The 16,870-nt window shown below is 34.1% G+C and overlaps 1 protein-coding gene and 1 pseudogene across 30 annotated transcripts in view; one reads left to right on the forward strand and one right to left on the reverse strand.

The window, feature by feature from the left end:
• The window catches only part of ZNF644 (zinc finger protein 644), a 104,923-nt gene that overhangs the window by 54,653 nt on the left and 33,400 nt on the right, over positions 1-16,870 (reverse strand). The gene's annotated exons all lie outside the window — the stretch shown is intronic.
• LOC112872190 (large ribosomal subunit protein eL43 pseudogene) lies at positions 1,006-16,116 on the forward strand (annotated as a pseudogene).

Below are 16,870 nucleotides of genomic sequence, written 5' to 3' on the forward strand. Positions count from 1 at the left end.
AGGGCTTTTTGAATATGACACCTTAACAAGCAACAAAATAGTAAGAGGGATTATATCAAATTAAAAGGCTTCTGTAAACCAAAGGAAACAATCAGAAAGTAAAAAGACACCCTACAGAATGGGAAAAAAATATTTCCAAACCATAAATATAAAAAGGGATTAACACCTCAAACGTATAAACGTACAACTGAATAGCTGGAAAACAAATAATACAATTAGAAATGGTGCAAAGGATCTGAATAGACACTTTTCTTAAAAGATGTATAAATGGCCAACAGGTACATGAAAAGATGCTCAATACCACTAGTGAGTAGAGAGGTATGCAAATCAAAACCACAATGAGAGAGGGGTGCCTGGATGGTTCAGTCAGTTACATATCTGACTTCGGCTCAGGTCATGATCTCCTGGTTAGAGGGTTCGAGCCCCATGTCGGGCTCTCTTCTGTCAGCACGAAGCCCACTTTGAATCCTCTGTCTCCCCTTCTCTCTGCCCCTACCCCATGCACACGCATGTGCTCTCTCTCAAAAATAAATGAACATTAAACAAAAATTTTAAAAACCACATGAGGTATCACCTCACTCCTGTTAGGATGGTCATGATCAAAAAGACAAGTAACAAATGCTGATAAAGACATAGAGAAAAGGAACCCCTGTATACTGGTGGTGGAAATGTAACTGGCCTAGCCACTACGGAAAACAGCATTTAGTTCCTCAAAAAATAGACCTACCCTAGGATCCAGCAATTCCTGGGCATTTACCCAAAGAAAACAAAAACACTAACTTGAAAAGATATCTGCTACCTATGTTCATAGCAGATTATTTACAATAACTAAGACATAGAAACAACCTAAGTGTCCAATGACAGACGAACAGATGAAGAAGTTGTGGTAAATATATACAACAGAATATTATTCAGCTGTAAAAAATGAGGAAATCCTGCCATTTACAACATGGGTGGACCCTGAAGGCATTATACTACGTGAAGTAAGTCAGAGAAAGGCAAATAATGTATGACCTCATCTACATGTGGAGTCTAAAAGGAGAAGAAACCCCACAAATTCATGAAGAGACCAAATTTATGGTTACCACAGGTGAGGTGGTGGTGGGAGGAGGGTACTGGAGAAAGGTGGCTAAAAAATACAACTTCCAGTTACAAGATAAATAAGTACTACAGACAGAAGGTACAACATGATGACTATAGTTAACACCACCTTAAGACATACAGGAATGGTGTTAAGAGAGTAAACCCTAAGAGTTCTCATCACAAGGAAAAAAATTCTTTCTCATGTTTTGCTTTTTCTATTTTATCTATATGATGATGGACGCTAACTAAACTAATGGCAGTAATCATTTAACAATGCAGCTGACCCTTGAAAAACACAGGTTTGAACTGTGTGGGCCCAGTTATAAGCAGATTTTTCACAGTACAATACTGTAAATGTATTTTCTCTTCCTCATGATTTTCCTAATAACATTCTCTTTTCTCTAGCTTATTTTATTGCAAGAATGGTACCTAACACATGTCACACAAAATGTGTGTTAATCAACTCTCCATGTTATCGGTAAGTCTTCTGATCAACAGTTGGCTATTAGAATTAAGTTGCTGGGGAGTCAAAAGGTATATACGTGGATTTCTACTGTGGACAGGGTCAGCACCCCTCGCTCCCACGTTATTCAAGGATCAACTGGATATGTAAGTAAAACCATTATGCTGCACACCTTAAGTTTATATAGTGATGCATGCAAATTATATCTCAATAAAACTAAGAAAAAATTAAAAATAACAATAGAGGGGGGAAAAACATGCAAAGGTTGACTGCATTTCTCAAAATAAACAATGACCAATCTGAAAAAAAAAAAAAACACTTAAAATGATACCATTTAAAAAACCATCAAAAAGAATACAGTATTTAGGAATAAACCTAATCAAAGAGGCTAAAGACTTACTACTGAAAAAACTACATTGCCAAAAGAAATTGAAGATGATAAAAGTAAAAGACATCCAATGTTCATGGATTAGGAGACTTAATAACATTAAAATATTAATACTACTCAAGGTAGATTTAATCCAATCCTTATCAATATCCCAATGGCATTTTTGCAGACAAAAAATTTCATTCTAAAACTTACATGCAATTTCAAGGGATCTTAAATAGCAAAAACAATCTTGAAAAAGAAGAACAAAGTTACAAGTCACACTTAACTCATTTTAAAACTTACACAAAGCTACAGTAATCAAAACAGTGTGGTAGTGGTACAGACTACAGACTACACTCCCACATATAAGATCATACGATTTTTTGACAAGGATGTCAAGAACATTCCAAAGGGATAGACAGTCTTCTCAAAAAATAATGCTGAGAAATCTGAATTAACATGAAAAAGAATGAACTCTTGGACTCTTACTTTCAAATGTTCAATCAACATCATATACCTGGAATAAATACCACCTGCTTGTACTATATAATTGTTTTTACACATTATTTGGTTCAATTTGCTAATATTTTCTTGAGAATTTTTTGTGTCTAAGGTTAGAGATGTTAAGTCTACAGTTTTCTTGTTTTTGTACTTTCTCTGCCTAGTTTTGGTATCGGTGTAATACTAGCTTCATAAAATGAAATGGAAAGTGTCCCCTCTTCCATTTTCTGGAAAAGATTAAATATAATTGGTGTTAATTCTTCTTAGATTTGTTTAAAATAATTCTCCAGTTTGGAATTTTCCAGTTAAACTTCCATCTTGGCCTAAAGATTTCTTTTCTGGAAGTTTCACAATTCTAAATTCAATGTCCTTACTAGTTATTGGTCTATTAAACATTAATTGTGTATTGAGTAAGTTGCAGTTGGTTGTGTTTTTAAGATATTGGGCCATTTCATACTAATTGTTAAATTTATGTCTGTAAAATTGTTCATAGTAAGCTCTTATCATCCCTGTAATATCTATAGGGTCTACAGTGATATCCACCATTACATTATTAAATAGGTAATTTTTATCTACTTTCTATCTTTATCAGTCCTGCTAGTTTATCAAGCTTATTGATTTTTCATATAAGTAGCTTTCCATTTCAGTGATTTTTCTCTCTTTAATTTCATTTATTTCTACTCTTAAATTTATTATTTTCATTTTCTGTTTACTTTGGACTTAGTTTGCTTTTCATTCTCTATTATATGAAATCTTTCCCTTTTCAAATGTAACATTTTAACACTATAAATTTCTCAACATTGCTTCAGCTGCATTCCTTGTATTTTGTTATGTCGTATTTTCATTTCCATTAAATTTCTTTTTCTGAGAATTTTTAAGCCATGGATTATTTAGAAGCAGGTTTAATTTTCAATAGACAGATATTCTCCTATTACTGACCTCTAATTTGATTCCATTATGGTCACAGAACACTCTATATGATTTAGATTCTTATACATTTCTTCAGGCTTGTTTCATTGCTGAAAGGGGTTGTCTATCTTCATGAGTGTTTCATGGGCACTTGATTAAAATGTGTATTCCTATGTGGTTAGGTAGAATGTTCTATATGTGTCATTTAGATCCTGTTGGTTTATCGTATTCAGATTTTTTATATTCTTGCTGGTTTTAGGTCTAATAGTTTTATCAGTTGCTGAGAGGAGAATGTTAAAGTGTTCAATTATAACTGTGGATTTATCTCTTCCTTTTTCAACTTTATCTTTTTTATTTTTTTTTAGTGTAGATTAGGGCTCTATCATTTGGTATATACACATAGGATCATTATGTCTTCCTGGTAGATTGATGCTTTTATCATTATTTAATGTACCTCTTGGTCTCTAGTAATTTTTTCTATTCTGAAGTCAACTTAACAGAAATTAATGTAACCATTCTTGCCTCTTTTTTAAGTTAATATTTGCATGGTATATCCTTTTTCATCTTTTTATTTCCAGCCTACTTATGTCATTGAATTTGAAGTAAATTTCTTGTAAGCTACATATAATAGAGTTGTGTCTTTCATCTACTCTGTCATTTTCTTTTTTTTTTTTGATTGATATATTTATACCATTGACATTTAAAGTAATTTCCAACCTGCAAATTAAATGTTCCTATTTACTTGTGGCAGGCATGACAGTGTTAGAAGAGCCACTTAAAAATCAGAAGAATAATGACTCAATATAGAGAACCTCACTAAACAGATACAAAAGGAATCAGACAAAACTTTATAAAACACAACCAAATAAATATTCTGGTGCTGAACAACAATTAAAATGAAAAATTCATTAGTGTATTTCAAAAGGAGATCTGAGCAAGTAGAAGAGACTATCAGTGAACGTGAAAGTAGATCAATTGAAATTATATAGTCTGAGAAGTAGAAAGACTAAAGAATGAAGCAAAATGAGGCTAAGAGACCTGTGGACACCATCAAATGTACCAATCTATTTATAATGAGAGATGAAGAAAGAGAGAAAGAGGTAGAAAGAATATTTCAACAAATAATGGACATATATATCCAAAATCTGATTAAAGACATGAAACTGAACAGCCAACAAATTCAACAAACTCCAAGAAAGATAAACTCCAAATAGATCCAGACTAAGTCACATTAACATAAAATGGTCAAAACACAAACACAATGAATGAATAATTAAAGAAACAGGAGAGAAGTCATATACATTGGGCTGTAAGTAAGATTACAAGCTAATTTCTCAGGGTACCTGGGTGGCTCAGTCAGTTAAGTATTGGACTCTTGATTTCGCCTCAGGTCATGATCTCATTAGATCTCATTAGATCAAACCCTATGTAGGGCTCCACACTGGGCACGGAGCCTGCTTAAGATATTCTCTCTCTCGGGGGCGCCTGGGTGGCTCAGTCGTTTAAGCGTCCGACTTCAGCTCAGGTCATGATCTCACAGTCTGTGAGGTCGAGCCCCGCGTCGGGCTCTGTGCTGACAGCTCAGAGCCTGGAGCCTGCTTCAGATGCTGTGTCTCCCTCTCTCTCTGCCCCTCCCCTGCTCATGCTCTGTCTCTCTCTGTCTCAAAAATAAATAAAAACATTAAAAAATAAATAAATAAAATAAAAAATCATATTATAAAAAAAAAGATATTCTCTCTCTCTCCCCCCCACCCTTGCCGCTCCCCTGCTTGAATATGCTCTCCTCCTCTCTCTCTCGCAAAAAAAAAAAAAAAAAAAAAAAAAAGCTAGTTTCTCATCCTATACCATGGAGGCCACAAAGCACTGACATAATAAAGTAGAGAAAGAAAGAGGGGCACCTGGGTGGCTAGTTGGTTAAGCATCTGACCCTCGATTTTGGCTCAGGTCATAATCTCATGGTTTGTGAGATGGGGCCTCTTGTTGGGCTCTGCACTGACAGAGTGGAGCCTGCTTAGGATTCACTCTCTTCCTCCCTCCCTCTCTGCCTCTCCCCTGCTCACACTCTCCCACTCTCTCAAAATAAATAAACTTAAAAAAAAAAGTGCTGAAAGAAAAAAAATTGACCAAAAATTCTATACCCAGCAAAATTATCCTTAAAAAAAAAAAAAAAAAAAAGGAGGATTACAACAGTCTCAGATAAATAAAAGCTGAAGATAGTTGACCACTAGTAGACCTGCCCCACAAGAAATGTTAAAGGGAATCATTCAGCTACAATGAAAGGACATTATATCATAACTCAAAGCTATCAAAAAAAGTAACAATGATAAAGGCAACTACATGTGTAAACATAAAAGCCAGTACTACTGTATAAAGTAACTTAGGACAGTAACAACAAAACAGAAGAACGATGGAGCTGTATAAGAACAGTTTTTACACTACTGATACAGAGCTGGTATTAATTCAAACTAGAATGTTATAATCTTAAGATATTAATTGAAATTGCCAAAGTAAACACAAGAGAACTAAAAAATACACATAAAAGGAAATGAGAGGAAATGAAAATGATGCACAACACAAAGACCAATTAACACAAAAAAGGCAATAATGGATAGAACTACACAGATTATCAATAAGACGAATTGGACGTACCAGACATATACAGAATAATCTACCCAACAACAGCAGAATATACATTCTTTTCAAGTACATATGGAACATTCTTCAGGACAGACCACGTGTTAGGCCACAAAACAAGTCATAAATATTCAAGAATGAAATGATACAAATACCTTTTCTGACCAAAATGGAATGAAACTAGAAATCAATAGCACAAAGAAAACTGGAAATCCACAAATCTGTGAAAATTTAACAACACACTCGTAAACAACCAAAGGGTCAAAACAAAGAGAAAAAGGGAAATTAGAAAATACCTTGAGACAAAGAAAAATGAAAACACAACATAACAAAACTTGTGGAACACAATGAAAGCAATGCTAACAGGGGAAATGTATAGTTGTAAATAAGTTAAAAAAAAGAAAAAATCTTAAATCAACAACCTCACTTTACAACTGTAGAAATTATAAATGGAAAACATTAACACAAAGTTAGAAGAAAGAAGGAAATAATATACATTACAGCAGAGATAAGTGGATAGAGAACACAAAAACAATAGTAAAAACAATGAAACAAAAGGTCGGCTTTATGAAAAGATCAACAAAATTGACAAGTCCTCAGCGAGCTAATTAAGGAAAAACAGAAGACTCGAATTAAAATCAATTCTCTTAAAACTCTTCCAAAAAATTGAAGAGGAGGAAACATTTCCAATCTCATTCAATGCGGCCAACATTACTTATTCTGGTACCAAAGCTAGACAAAGACACAAGAAAACTACAGACCAGTATCTCTGATGAATACAAAAAATCCTGAACATAATAAAAGCAAACTGATTTCAATAGCACACTGAAAGGATTATTACACCATGACCAAGTGGGATTTATTCCCAGAAGGCAAAGATGATTGAACACATAAAATCAATCAGTGTAATATACATTAACACAATGAACAAACACTACATAACCACTCAATTGATGCAGAAGAAACATTTAACAAAATGCAACACCATTTCATGATATAAAAACATGGTAAAAAACTAGGAATAGAAGAAAACTACCTCAATATAATAAGGCCCATTTATGAAAAGCACACAAGTAAAAATCACACTCAATGGAAAAGAAAGCTTTTCCTCTAACATCAGGAATAAGACAAGGTTGTATGCTCTTGCTACTCCCATCAAACATAGTACTAGAAGTCCTCACAAGAGCAGTTAGGCAAGAAAATAATAAAGCCATTCAAATTGGAAAGGAAAAAATAAAACTATCTCTCTTCATAGACAACCTTATGCAGAAAACCCAAAAGACACCAAAAAAAAAAAAAAAAACAAAAAACCCAAAACTATTATAACTAAATAAACAAATTCACCAATGTTGTAGGATATAAAATTAACACACAAAAATCAGTTGTATTGGGGCGCCTGGGTGGTTCAGTCAGCTAAGTGTCCAACTTCAGCTCAGGTCATGATCTCATGGTTCGTGGGTTCAAGCCCCACATCGGGCTCTGTGCTGACAGCTCAGAGCCTGGAGCCTGCTTCAGATTTTGTGTCTCCCTCTTTTTCTGCCCCTCCCCCACTTATGCTCTGTCTTTCTCTCTCTCTCTTAAAAATAAATAAACGCTAAAAAAAATCAGTTGTGTCTATACATTAACAATAAACAACCTCGAAACAAATTAACAATGTCATTTACAAAAGCATCAATAAAAATAAAAAACAGGAATAAACTTAACCAAGGAGATGAAAGACTTGTGCACTGAAAATCATAATACATTGCCGAAGAAAATTAAGAAAAACATAAACAGAAAAATAACCAGTGTTCAAGGATTGGGAGACTTAATAAGTCCATATTATCCATATTATCCAAAGCAATCAACAGATTCAACATAATGACTATCAAATTCCCAATGGCATTTTTGGGGGGAAAAGTAGATAAATTTACCCTAAATTTCATATGAAATCTCAAGGGATCTCAAAAGTCAAAGCAATTTTGAAAAGGAAGAACAAAATTGCATGTCTTACATTTCTTAATTTCAAAATAAATTTGCAAAGCTATAGTAATCAGAACATTCTGGTACTGGCATAAAGACAAACAGACCAAAGGAACCGAAAAGAGAGTCTGGAAATACACTCACAAAACAGTGAAATGATCTCTGCCAAGGATGCCAAAACCTTTCAACAAAAACTGGATACTCTCTTCAACAAATATGCTGGGAAAATGGGATAAACACATACAAAAGGGTGAAGCTGGATCCTTATTTTATACCATAAACAAAAATTAACTCAAAATGAGCCACAGACCTAAATGTAAGATCTAAAACTATAAAACTCTTAGGAGAAAACATAGAGGAAAAGTCTTCGTGACATTTAACTTGACAATAATTTCTTGAATATGATATCAAAAACACAGACAACAAAAGCAAAAATAGACAAATGGAAGTACATCAAACTTAAAAACTTCCATGCATCAAAAGGCACAATCAGCAGAGTGAACAGGCAGGTAACAGAATGGGAAGAAATATTCAGAATATTTGAATATTTGAATATGAACAGAATGGGAGAAAATATTACCAAATGTAGACATGGTAACTAGTTAATGTCTAAAATATATGTTAAAAATTCTTGCAGAACAAAAAAACAAATAACTCAATTAAAAAATGGGCAAAGGACTTGAAAAGATGTTTCTCTAAATATAATCTACAAATGCCAACAAGCATATGAAAAAAGTGCTCATCATCATTAATCATCAGAGAAAGGCAAATCAAAGCCATAATGAAGTATCACTGCCATCCATTAGGATAGTTCCCTCAAAGAAATGACAGAAAATGACAAATGTTGGTGAAGATGTGGACAACCTAGAACCCTGTGAACTATTTGGGGGACTGTAAAGTGGTGCAAAAACAGGATGGAGGCTCCTAGAAAACTTAGAAATAAAACTATCATATGATCCAGCCATAACAACACTTTGAGGCATATATTCAAAAAAATTTAAGGAAGACTCTTGAAGGATATTTGCATACTCATGTTTATAACAACACTATTCACAATAGCCTAGAGGTGGAAGCAACCCAAACATCTACTGATGGATAAATCAATAAAGGAAATGTGGTATATAAATACAATGAAATACTATACAGCCTTAAACAGGAAGAAAATCCTGTCACAAGCTACCAAATGGATGAAGCTTAAGAACATTATGCTAAGTGAAATAAGTCAGTCACAAAAAGGCAAATATTATATGATTCCATTTATATGAGGTATCTAAAATAGTCAAATTCATGAGAACACAAAGTTGAATGTGGTCACCAGGGGCTGGGAGGAAGGGCAAAATGGGAAGCTGTTGTTTAATCGGTATCGAGTTTCAGATTTACAAAATGAAAAAGTTCTGGATATCTGTTTCACAAAATATACTTCAAAAGTATACTGTGAATATACTTAATACTATTGAACCATAAACTTGAAAATGATTAAGATGTGCATAGTAGCACTATTCACAAGAGCCTGAAGTTTTAAGCAACCCAAATGTCCATCCACAGGTGAATGGATAAAGAAACTATAGCACAGCCATACAACAGAATGTTATTCTTATTCAGGCATAAAAAGAAATGAAGTACTCATATGGTACAACATGGATCAGCCTCAAAAACATTATGCTAAGTGAAAGAAGCCAGACACAAAAGGTTACATACTATACAAGGCATTTCATATGAAATATCCAGGATAAGCAAAGTCATAGAGATAATAAGCAGATTAGTGGTTGCCAAGGGCTGTGGGTAGAGGGAAGAACGAGGACTGACTGCTTACTGGGTACAGGGTTTCCTTGCGTGTGATGAAACATAATGAAACTGATCACAGGTATAACTGCACAATATTGTAAATCTAAAAGGTCACTAAATTTTATACTTTAAAATTAATAATATATTTTAGGTTAATTGTACCTTCAAGAAAAAAAATCAATTGCATTTCCATATACTAACAATGAACATACAAAACCTGAAGTTAAAATCACAATACTATCTCCTTAATGAAACATAAAATACCTGTGTGCTGAAATTCCAAACGCTAATGAAAGAAATAAAGACCTAAATAATGGAGAGACAGATTGGAAGATCAATCAATATAGTATAGACTTATTCTTCCCAAAGTGATCTATAGGTTTATTACAAATCCTATCAAACCCTGGGAATGATTTTGATAGACATAAACAAGCTTATTTTAAACTTTATATGAAAAGGTACAGGCTTAGATTAGCTAAAATAAACTTGAAAAGAATAAAGTGGGAAAATCATTACAGCATATTATATCACAGTATACTACAACATACTATACACTTAAATTACAACACAGTGTACACCTATAATCGTCAAGACAGCATGGTACTGGATAGACATATAGACCAAAGGAACAGAATAGGAACCCAGAAACAGATCCACACAAATATGCCCGACTAATTTTTGACAAAGCTCCAAAAGCAGTTCATAGAGGAAAGATAGCCTTTGCAACAAAATGGTGCTAGAGAAATTAAATGTCCATAGGACAAAGAAGAACCACAAACTGAATCTTACAACTCATAAAAAACTAACTCAGAATGGATCACCACAGACTTGAATGTAAAAAGCAAATCTACAAATTTTTTAGAAAAAAAAAATAAGGAAATCTCTTCAGGATTTAGAGCAAAGAATTCCTAGACCCTGACAACAAGAGCACAATTGAAAAAAAAAAAAAAAAAAAAAAAGATAAACCGAATATCATCAAAATTTGAAATTTTAAAGACCTTGTCAAGAGGATAAAAACACAACTTACAGACTGGGAGAAAGTACTTAGAAACCCCTTATCTGACAAAGGACCAGTAGCTCTAATATATAACTCTCAAAACAACAGTAAAATAAATAAATAAGCAATCCAATTAGAAATTGAGCAAAAGACATGAACAGACATTTCATTTAAGAGGAGATAAAAAATGCAAAAAAATCACTTGAAAAGATGTTGAGCATCATAAGCCATTAGAGAAATCCAAATTAAAAACACAATGAGATATCACTACACACTTTTCAGAATGGCTACAGTAGAAAAAAATTCAAAATTACTTCTAGCACCTAATGCTTGCAAGAATATAGAGAAACTGGATCACTTACTTACTATTGAAAAACAATTTGGCCAGTTGTGATAAAACTAAACATGTAGCTAGCATTTGTACTCAGCAACTGCACTCTGGGGCATTTATTCTAGAGAAATCGTAACTGATGTTTATACACAAACCTGTACACAAATGTTCATATGAGCTTTATTCATAATAGCCCCAAAATGGAAATAATCTAGACTTCTGTTCTTCCATAGGTGAAGAGTTAAACTGTGAAACACTGACACCATGGAATACTACTTAGCAATAAAAACAATGAACTAATCAATGTATATCTACAACTTGGATGAATCTTGAGGGAACTGTCCTGATAGAAAAAAACAACACCAAAATGTTGTACATTTGTATATACATATGATTCCATTTATATAACATTCCTGAAATGAAAAAAATTACAGAAATTGCAAACATTATTGCTTACAAGGGATTAGAGAATGGGGAGAGAGGAAGCAAGTAAGTTATGAAATGGCATCATTAGGCACTGTTGGAAGGGAAGAACATAGAAGGAATGAAGTATAAATATGTATGGTTATAGGGAAATTTAAGGGGGAGAATATTACTTAAATAAAAGTATAACCTTTTATAAGCTAGAAAAACTAACTTGTCTGCCACTCTGTCATCTAACTAAAAATAAAATTTGATTAGATATTAAATATTATAAGTAGTGACATTATTCAACAAATATTTATTGAGTATCTCTGTAAGAAGAACTACTCTAGATGGTGAGTATACAATGGTGAACAAAGCAGGCAAGGTCCTACTCATATATAACTTTTCTCCAAATGATTTTCTCTACCTGCCCCCCCACCCCCCACCTACATCCCCCTCCAAATGATTTTCTGAATCATGAGTAACCTTAAGTCTTCAGGACCGTTTTAACCTAAACTTTGCTACTCAGACTGAAAAATGTCTCCATCACCAAATATTATCAGAATTCATAATTAGCTACTATGTATTAGACAATGTTAATGGAAATCCAAGACTTAACACATTTAACATACTCTTAGTAACTCAAGTATCTTTGGTAAGATTCCTGCCATCAATAGTATGATTATTTATTCATTAATGGTATTAAATCTTGTTTAATTAATAAGGAGAGGCCAGAAACTCTAATAAAAACAGCATCGCATAAATCTATAAGGAGCAAACCATTTTTCAATAATCTTTAAGTCTTTTTATTCCCCCTACCACCACTCTGAAGTCAGGCCAGTATTCTCCTGCTATTAACTGGTCATCCTGAATCCAATCTAGCTTCTCCAATCTGTTCTCCACATGTTTGTTTGTTTTTTAATCTTTATTTATTTTTGAGAAAGAGAGACAGAGCATGAGAGGTGGAGGGGCAGAGACAGAGGGTGACACAGAATTGAAAGCAGGCTCCAGGCTCTGAGCTGTCAGCCCAGAGCCCCACGCATGGCTTGAATTCATGAACCATGAGATCATGACCTGAGGTGAAGTCAGATGCTCAACCGACTGAGCCACCCAGGTATCCCTATTCTCCACATTTTAATTAGGGATGTTTTTCTTTTGTTGCTGTTTTTTTTTTTTTTTAATTTGAGAGAGAGAGTGAGAGAGCGAGAGAGCGAGAGAGAGCGAGCAAGAGAGCACACGTGGGAAAGAGGGGCAGAGGAAGAGAGAGATTCAACACAGAGTTTGGTCTCATAACCCTGGGATCACGACCTGAGCCAAAACCAAGAGTTGGATGCTCAACCAGCTAAGCTACCCAGGTGCCCCAATTAGGGATGTTTTTTCTAAAAAACAGATCTGATCATGTCACTTCTTCACATTTTAACTCCTTAAAATGATGTCTCATTAGAGTTAATCCAACTCCTTTATTTTTTTTTAATGTCTATTTGCATGTCTATTTTTGTCTTTAATGTCTATTTAATGTCTACTGACAGAGAGCAACAGATCATTAGCGGGGAAGGGGCAGAGAGAGAGGGAGACAGAATCTGAAGGAGATTCCAGGCTCTAAGCTGTCAGCACAGAGCTTGATGTGGGGCTTGAATTCACCAACTGTGAGATCATGATCTGAGCCAAAGTTGGATGCTTAACCGACTGAGCCACCCAGGCAACCCAATCCAAACTTCTTAAAATGGTTTATAAAGCCCTCAATAAAATATCTTAAGACTTACTCTCCCTTTTATCTCTTGACACTACCAGCTCCTCCCCCTCACTCCATGTAGAACTCTACACTCAAGATATGCCACATTTTTGGGGTGCCTGGGTGGCTCAGTCAGTTAAGCCTCTGACTTGATTTCAGCTGGGGTCATGATCTCATAGTTTGTGGGATTCTCTCTCCCTCTCTCTTTGCCCCTCCCCCACATGAGCTCCTTCTCTATCAAAATAGACATAAAAATTTTTTTAAAAAAAGATACACATTTTTTTTTCAGTTGCTCCAATCTTCCCTTCTCTTTTCTCTCATCTTTTCCACATGTTATTTCTTTTACTAACAACAGTCCTTCCCCAAATTTTTATCTAGATAAATCATTAACAGTTCTTCGAGGTTTTAGTTTAAATGTCACTTCTTGGCATATTTCCATTCAATCATTCAATAAATCTTTACTAAATGCTTATTGAGAGTCAAGTGCTATACTCCGTGCTTATATATTAGTAAATAAAACAGACGTGGTCCTTGCCATCCAGGAACACAAACTCTAACAACACTAATCACATTTTATTGTAATTACATGTTTCGTCATCTTTCCTCTTCATACTAATAACTAGTATCAGTTACAAGCCAAAACCAATGTAGCTGTAATAACCAACTCAGAAAACAATGAATAAATCAATAAAATCTTAAGTATACTGATAACTGATCATATGACAGATATACCCATAGTTCCCAGCCTTGATAGAAGACCCTAAAATGTTTCAAATATCTCTTCAATGGTCAGTCATCTCAAAAGAACAGAAGATTAGAGGTCAGAAGACTTATGTTCTAATTCTTCTATCTTTGCAATTCTCTATCTGACTTCACACTAGTCTTTTATTATTTACAAATCACATACTCTTAGGTACAACAGTGTAATACGTAAGTGAATGATCAATATGGAGTCTTTCACAGTATAATTTATTTCTTGATTGGTTCAAAATTAGACTTGTTAAAAAAGTTTAGGGGGCAGCTGGGTGGCTCAGTCGGTTAAGCATCTGACTCACGATATCGGCTCAGGTCATGATCTCACAGTTCATGAGTCTGAGCCCCACATCGGGTTCTGTGCTGATGGTGCAGAGTCTGCTTGGGATTCTGTCTCTCCATCTCTCTGTCCCTGCCCTACTTTGTACACGCACACTCTCTCTCTCTCAAAATAAATAAATAAACTTAAAAAAAATTAAAAAATAAAGATAAAGTTTGAAAAACAGAACAAGGAAACCATTTTAAATAATGACTTCCAAAACTATAATAAATTATAAACTTTAGTACACTTAAGAAAATGCCAGTAATTTTGATAACACGGACATCCAGTTAAATGAAACCATTTTATAAAATAATTTCTAGCAACTAAAATAAGACTTTTAGTTCATACTCCCTCTGCCCACATTTTCCCAAGGCCATCCTACAATCAAAATCCTACTCTTTTCTTCAAGGCCCAACTCAAACACCACCTTCCTTCAACAAAGCCCTTCCTGATCTTTCCCTTCAAAATTCCCCTATATATTATGTTCATGAGCTATAATTAGCTATATGGCACTGAGAATTCAAATTACCAATGCACACTTAAACATATAGCAAAGTGCCTAGAACATTATGTTTCAGTTAAGGCTTACTGAATATCTTGTTTTATTTAGCACCTCTATTTATAGTTTAGACCTACCACAGAAGGTTAAACTATAGTAATATCAAAATTCTTTGGTTTGACAGGGCAGTTTTATGGTTCCCTGTCCACACACTGGAATGACATTTGCCACTTTGCCTTTAACTGTCAAGTTGAAAACCACTTCAGATTTGAGGATAAACTTTTATAACAAGTACAGGTCTAGATGAAACTTTCTTTGGAAAAACAGAATGAGAAAATAGTTTCCAAAACAAATCAATGCAGCCTACTTAACCTTTTAGACAAATTAAACAACAAAGTGAAACCAAGGATGAGTTTTCAGAGGTATAGGCAAACAGATATAATCATATCCAGGAGAAAAGGCATCACATTGGAAAATACTACACAAAAAAATACACCCCAAAGAAGGCAATAAAAACAATTCAGAGAAAGCCATCATAATGTTAAGGATTTTCTCAGCTTTTTTTTTTTATCTTAAATTTAGTAATTTCTACAAGCTAGATAAGAGACATTTACAGCTTATCACACATGCTGAGGGTGGTAAACACACACATACACATACACACACACAGTTTTCTAAAGCTTTAGTTACAAGAAACAACAGCTTTTGAGCAGCATGTTATTAATCTAAATTTAATTAACCTAATACTTAGTAATGGTTTTTATTTTTATTTTATTTACAGACTACACTAGCATTAGTTTGGAGCAAATTACAAAGAAATCCATCACAAGGAAATATGTGTTCTAAGTAAACAGTATGAAGGTAACAAGACAAACAATCTGATTATTCAATATTAAATAACTGAATGCAACACATAAAACACAATAATATGTTAATTGGTGGATTTAACAATAAAGGAGAAAAATCTTTGCCAATTATATATTCTTTGATGGAATTAAGTTATGATGAAGGGGACATAGCAAACCTTTGAGGAATCTCACAACTAAAGGAATACACCAGCCTTCTCTAGGCTCAGACCTTGTTTGTGGCAACATAGCTAAGCACGCCGAGAAAGTCGGAATTGTCATAAATACAGGACCCATTATGGTGCCTCTCTCAGGAAAATGGTAAAGAATAATGAAATAAGCCAGCACATCAAGTACACTTGCTCCTTCTGGGGCAAAACCAAGATAAAAAGACAAGCTGTGGGCATCTGGCGTTGGGATTCCTGCGTGAAAATGGTAGTTGGTAGTGCCTGGACCTGCAACACCACCTCCACTGCCACAGTAAAGTCTGCCATCAGAAGAATGAAGGAGCTCAATGACCAGTAGAAACTCTACCATTTGAAACACCGCTATGCTATAATGAGTGGGTTCGTTTTGTAGCAAAATTACTTTGGCTTGTTGTGAAATTTATTAATTTGATGTTCCAATTTGTGTCACATTAATTTTGCTTTCTCAAAAGACCTAGAAATTTAAAATCCTTCTAATTAAAAAAAATGCACCAATAAATACACTTTTCACTGATTAGACTGACATGGATTAAAACACAAGTTAATATTCAGTGGGGTGTGGGGAAAGAGATATTCTCAAACACTGCTAACAAAAATGTTAAGTGATACAATCTTATTGCAATTTTGCAATATATATCAGAAATTAAAATGTACATATACACTCACCTGCAATCCACTGCTACAAATTATCCTACATTCTCACACAATTCCAATAATTTAGTGAAACATATATACAGTGAAGAATATTGATTGCAGCATTATATAAACAGGAAAAAACCCTGAGATTTACCCAAGTATCTCTATCAGTAAGGAAACAATTATATTAAATGTAATACATATATGGAAAAATGTCCAAGATATAATTGGCAACTGGAAAGAGAAAGATGTAGAATATATACCTGTTCTTTCTGATGATTTATGGGGAGTACAGAGCTGGGTGAGAGAGGGAAGTTTTACTTATTGGAAACATTTCTATATTATTTGCTCTTATGCAAATAAGCTTAGGTGACTTTAAAAAATAACATTTCCAAAATCCTAAATGTTACTTGGCAATATATTTGAAAAAGGTAAAA

The sequence above is a fragment of the Puma concolor genome, chromosome C1 (genome assembly GCF_028749965.1).
Source record: "Puma concolor isolate L17-30 chromosome C1, mPumCon1.1.hap2, whole genome shotgun sequence".
NCBI classification, from domain to species: Eukaryota; Metazoa; Chordata; class Mammalia; order Carnivora; family Felidae; genus Puma; species Puma concolor.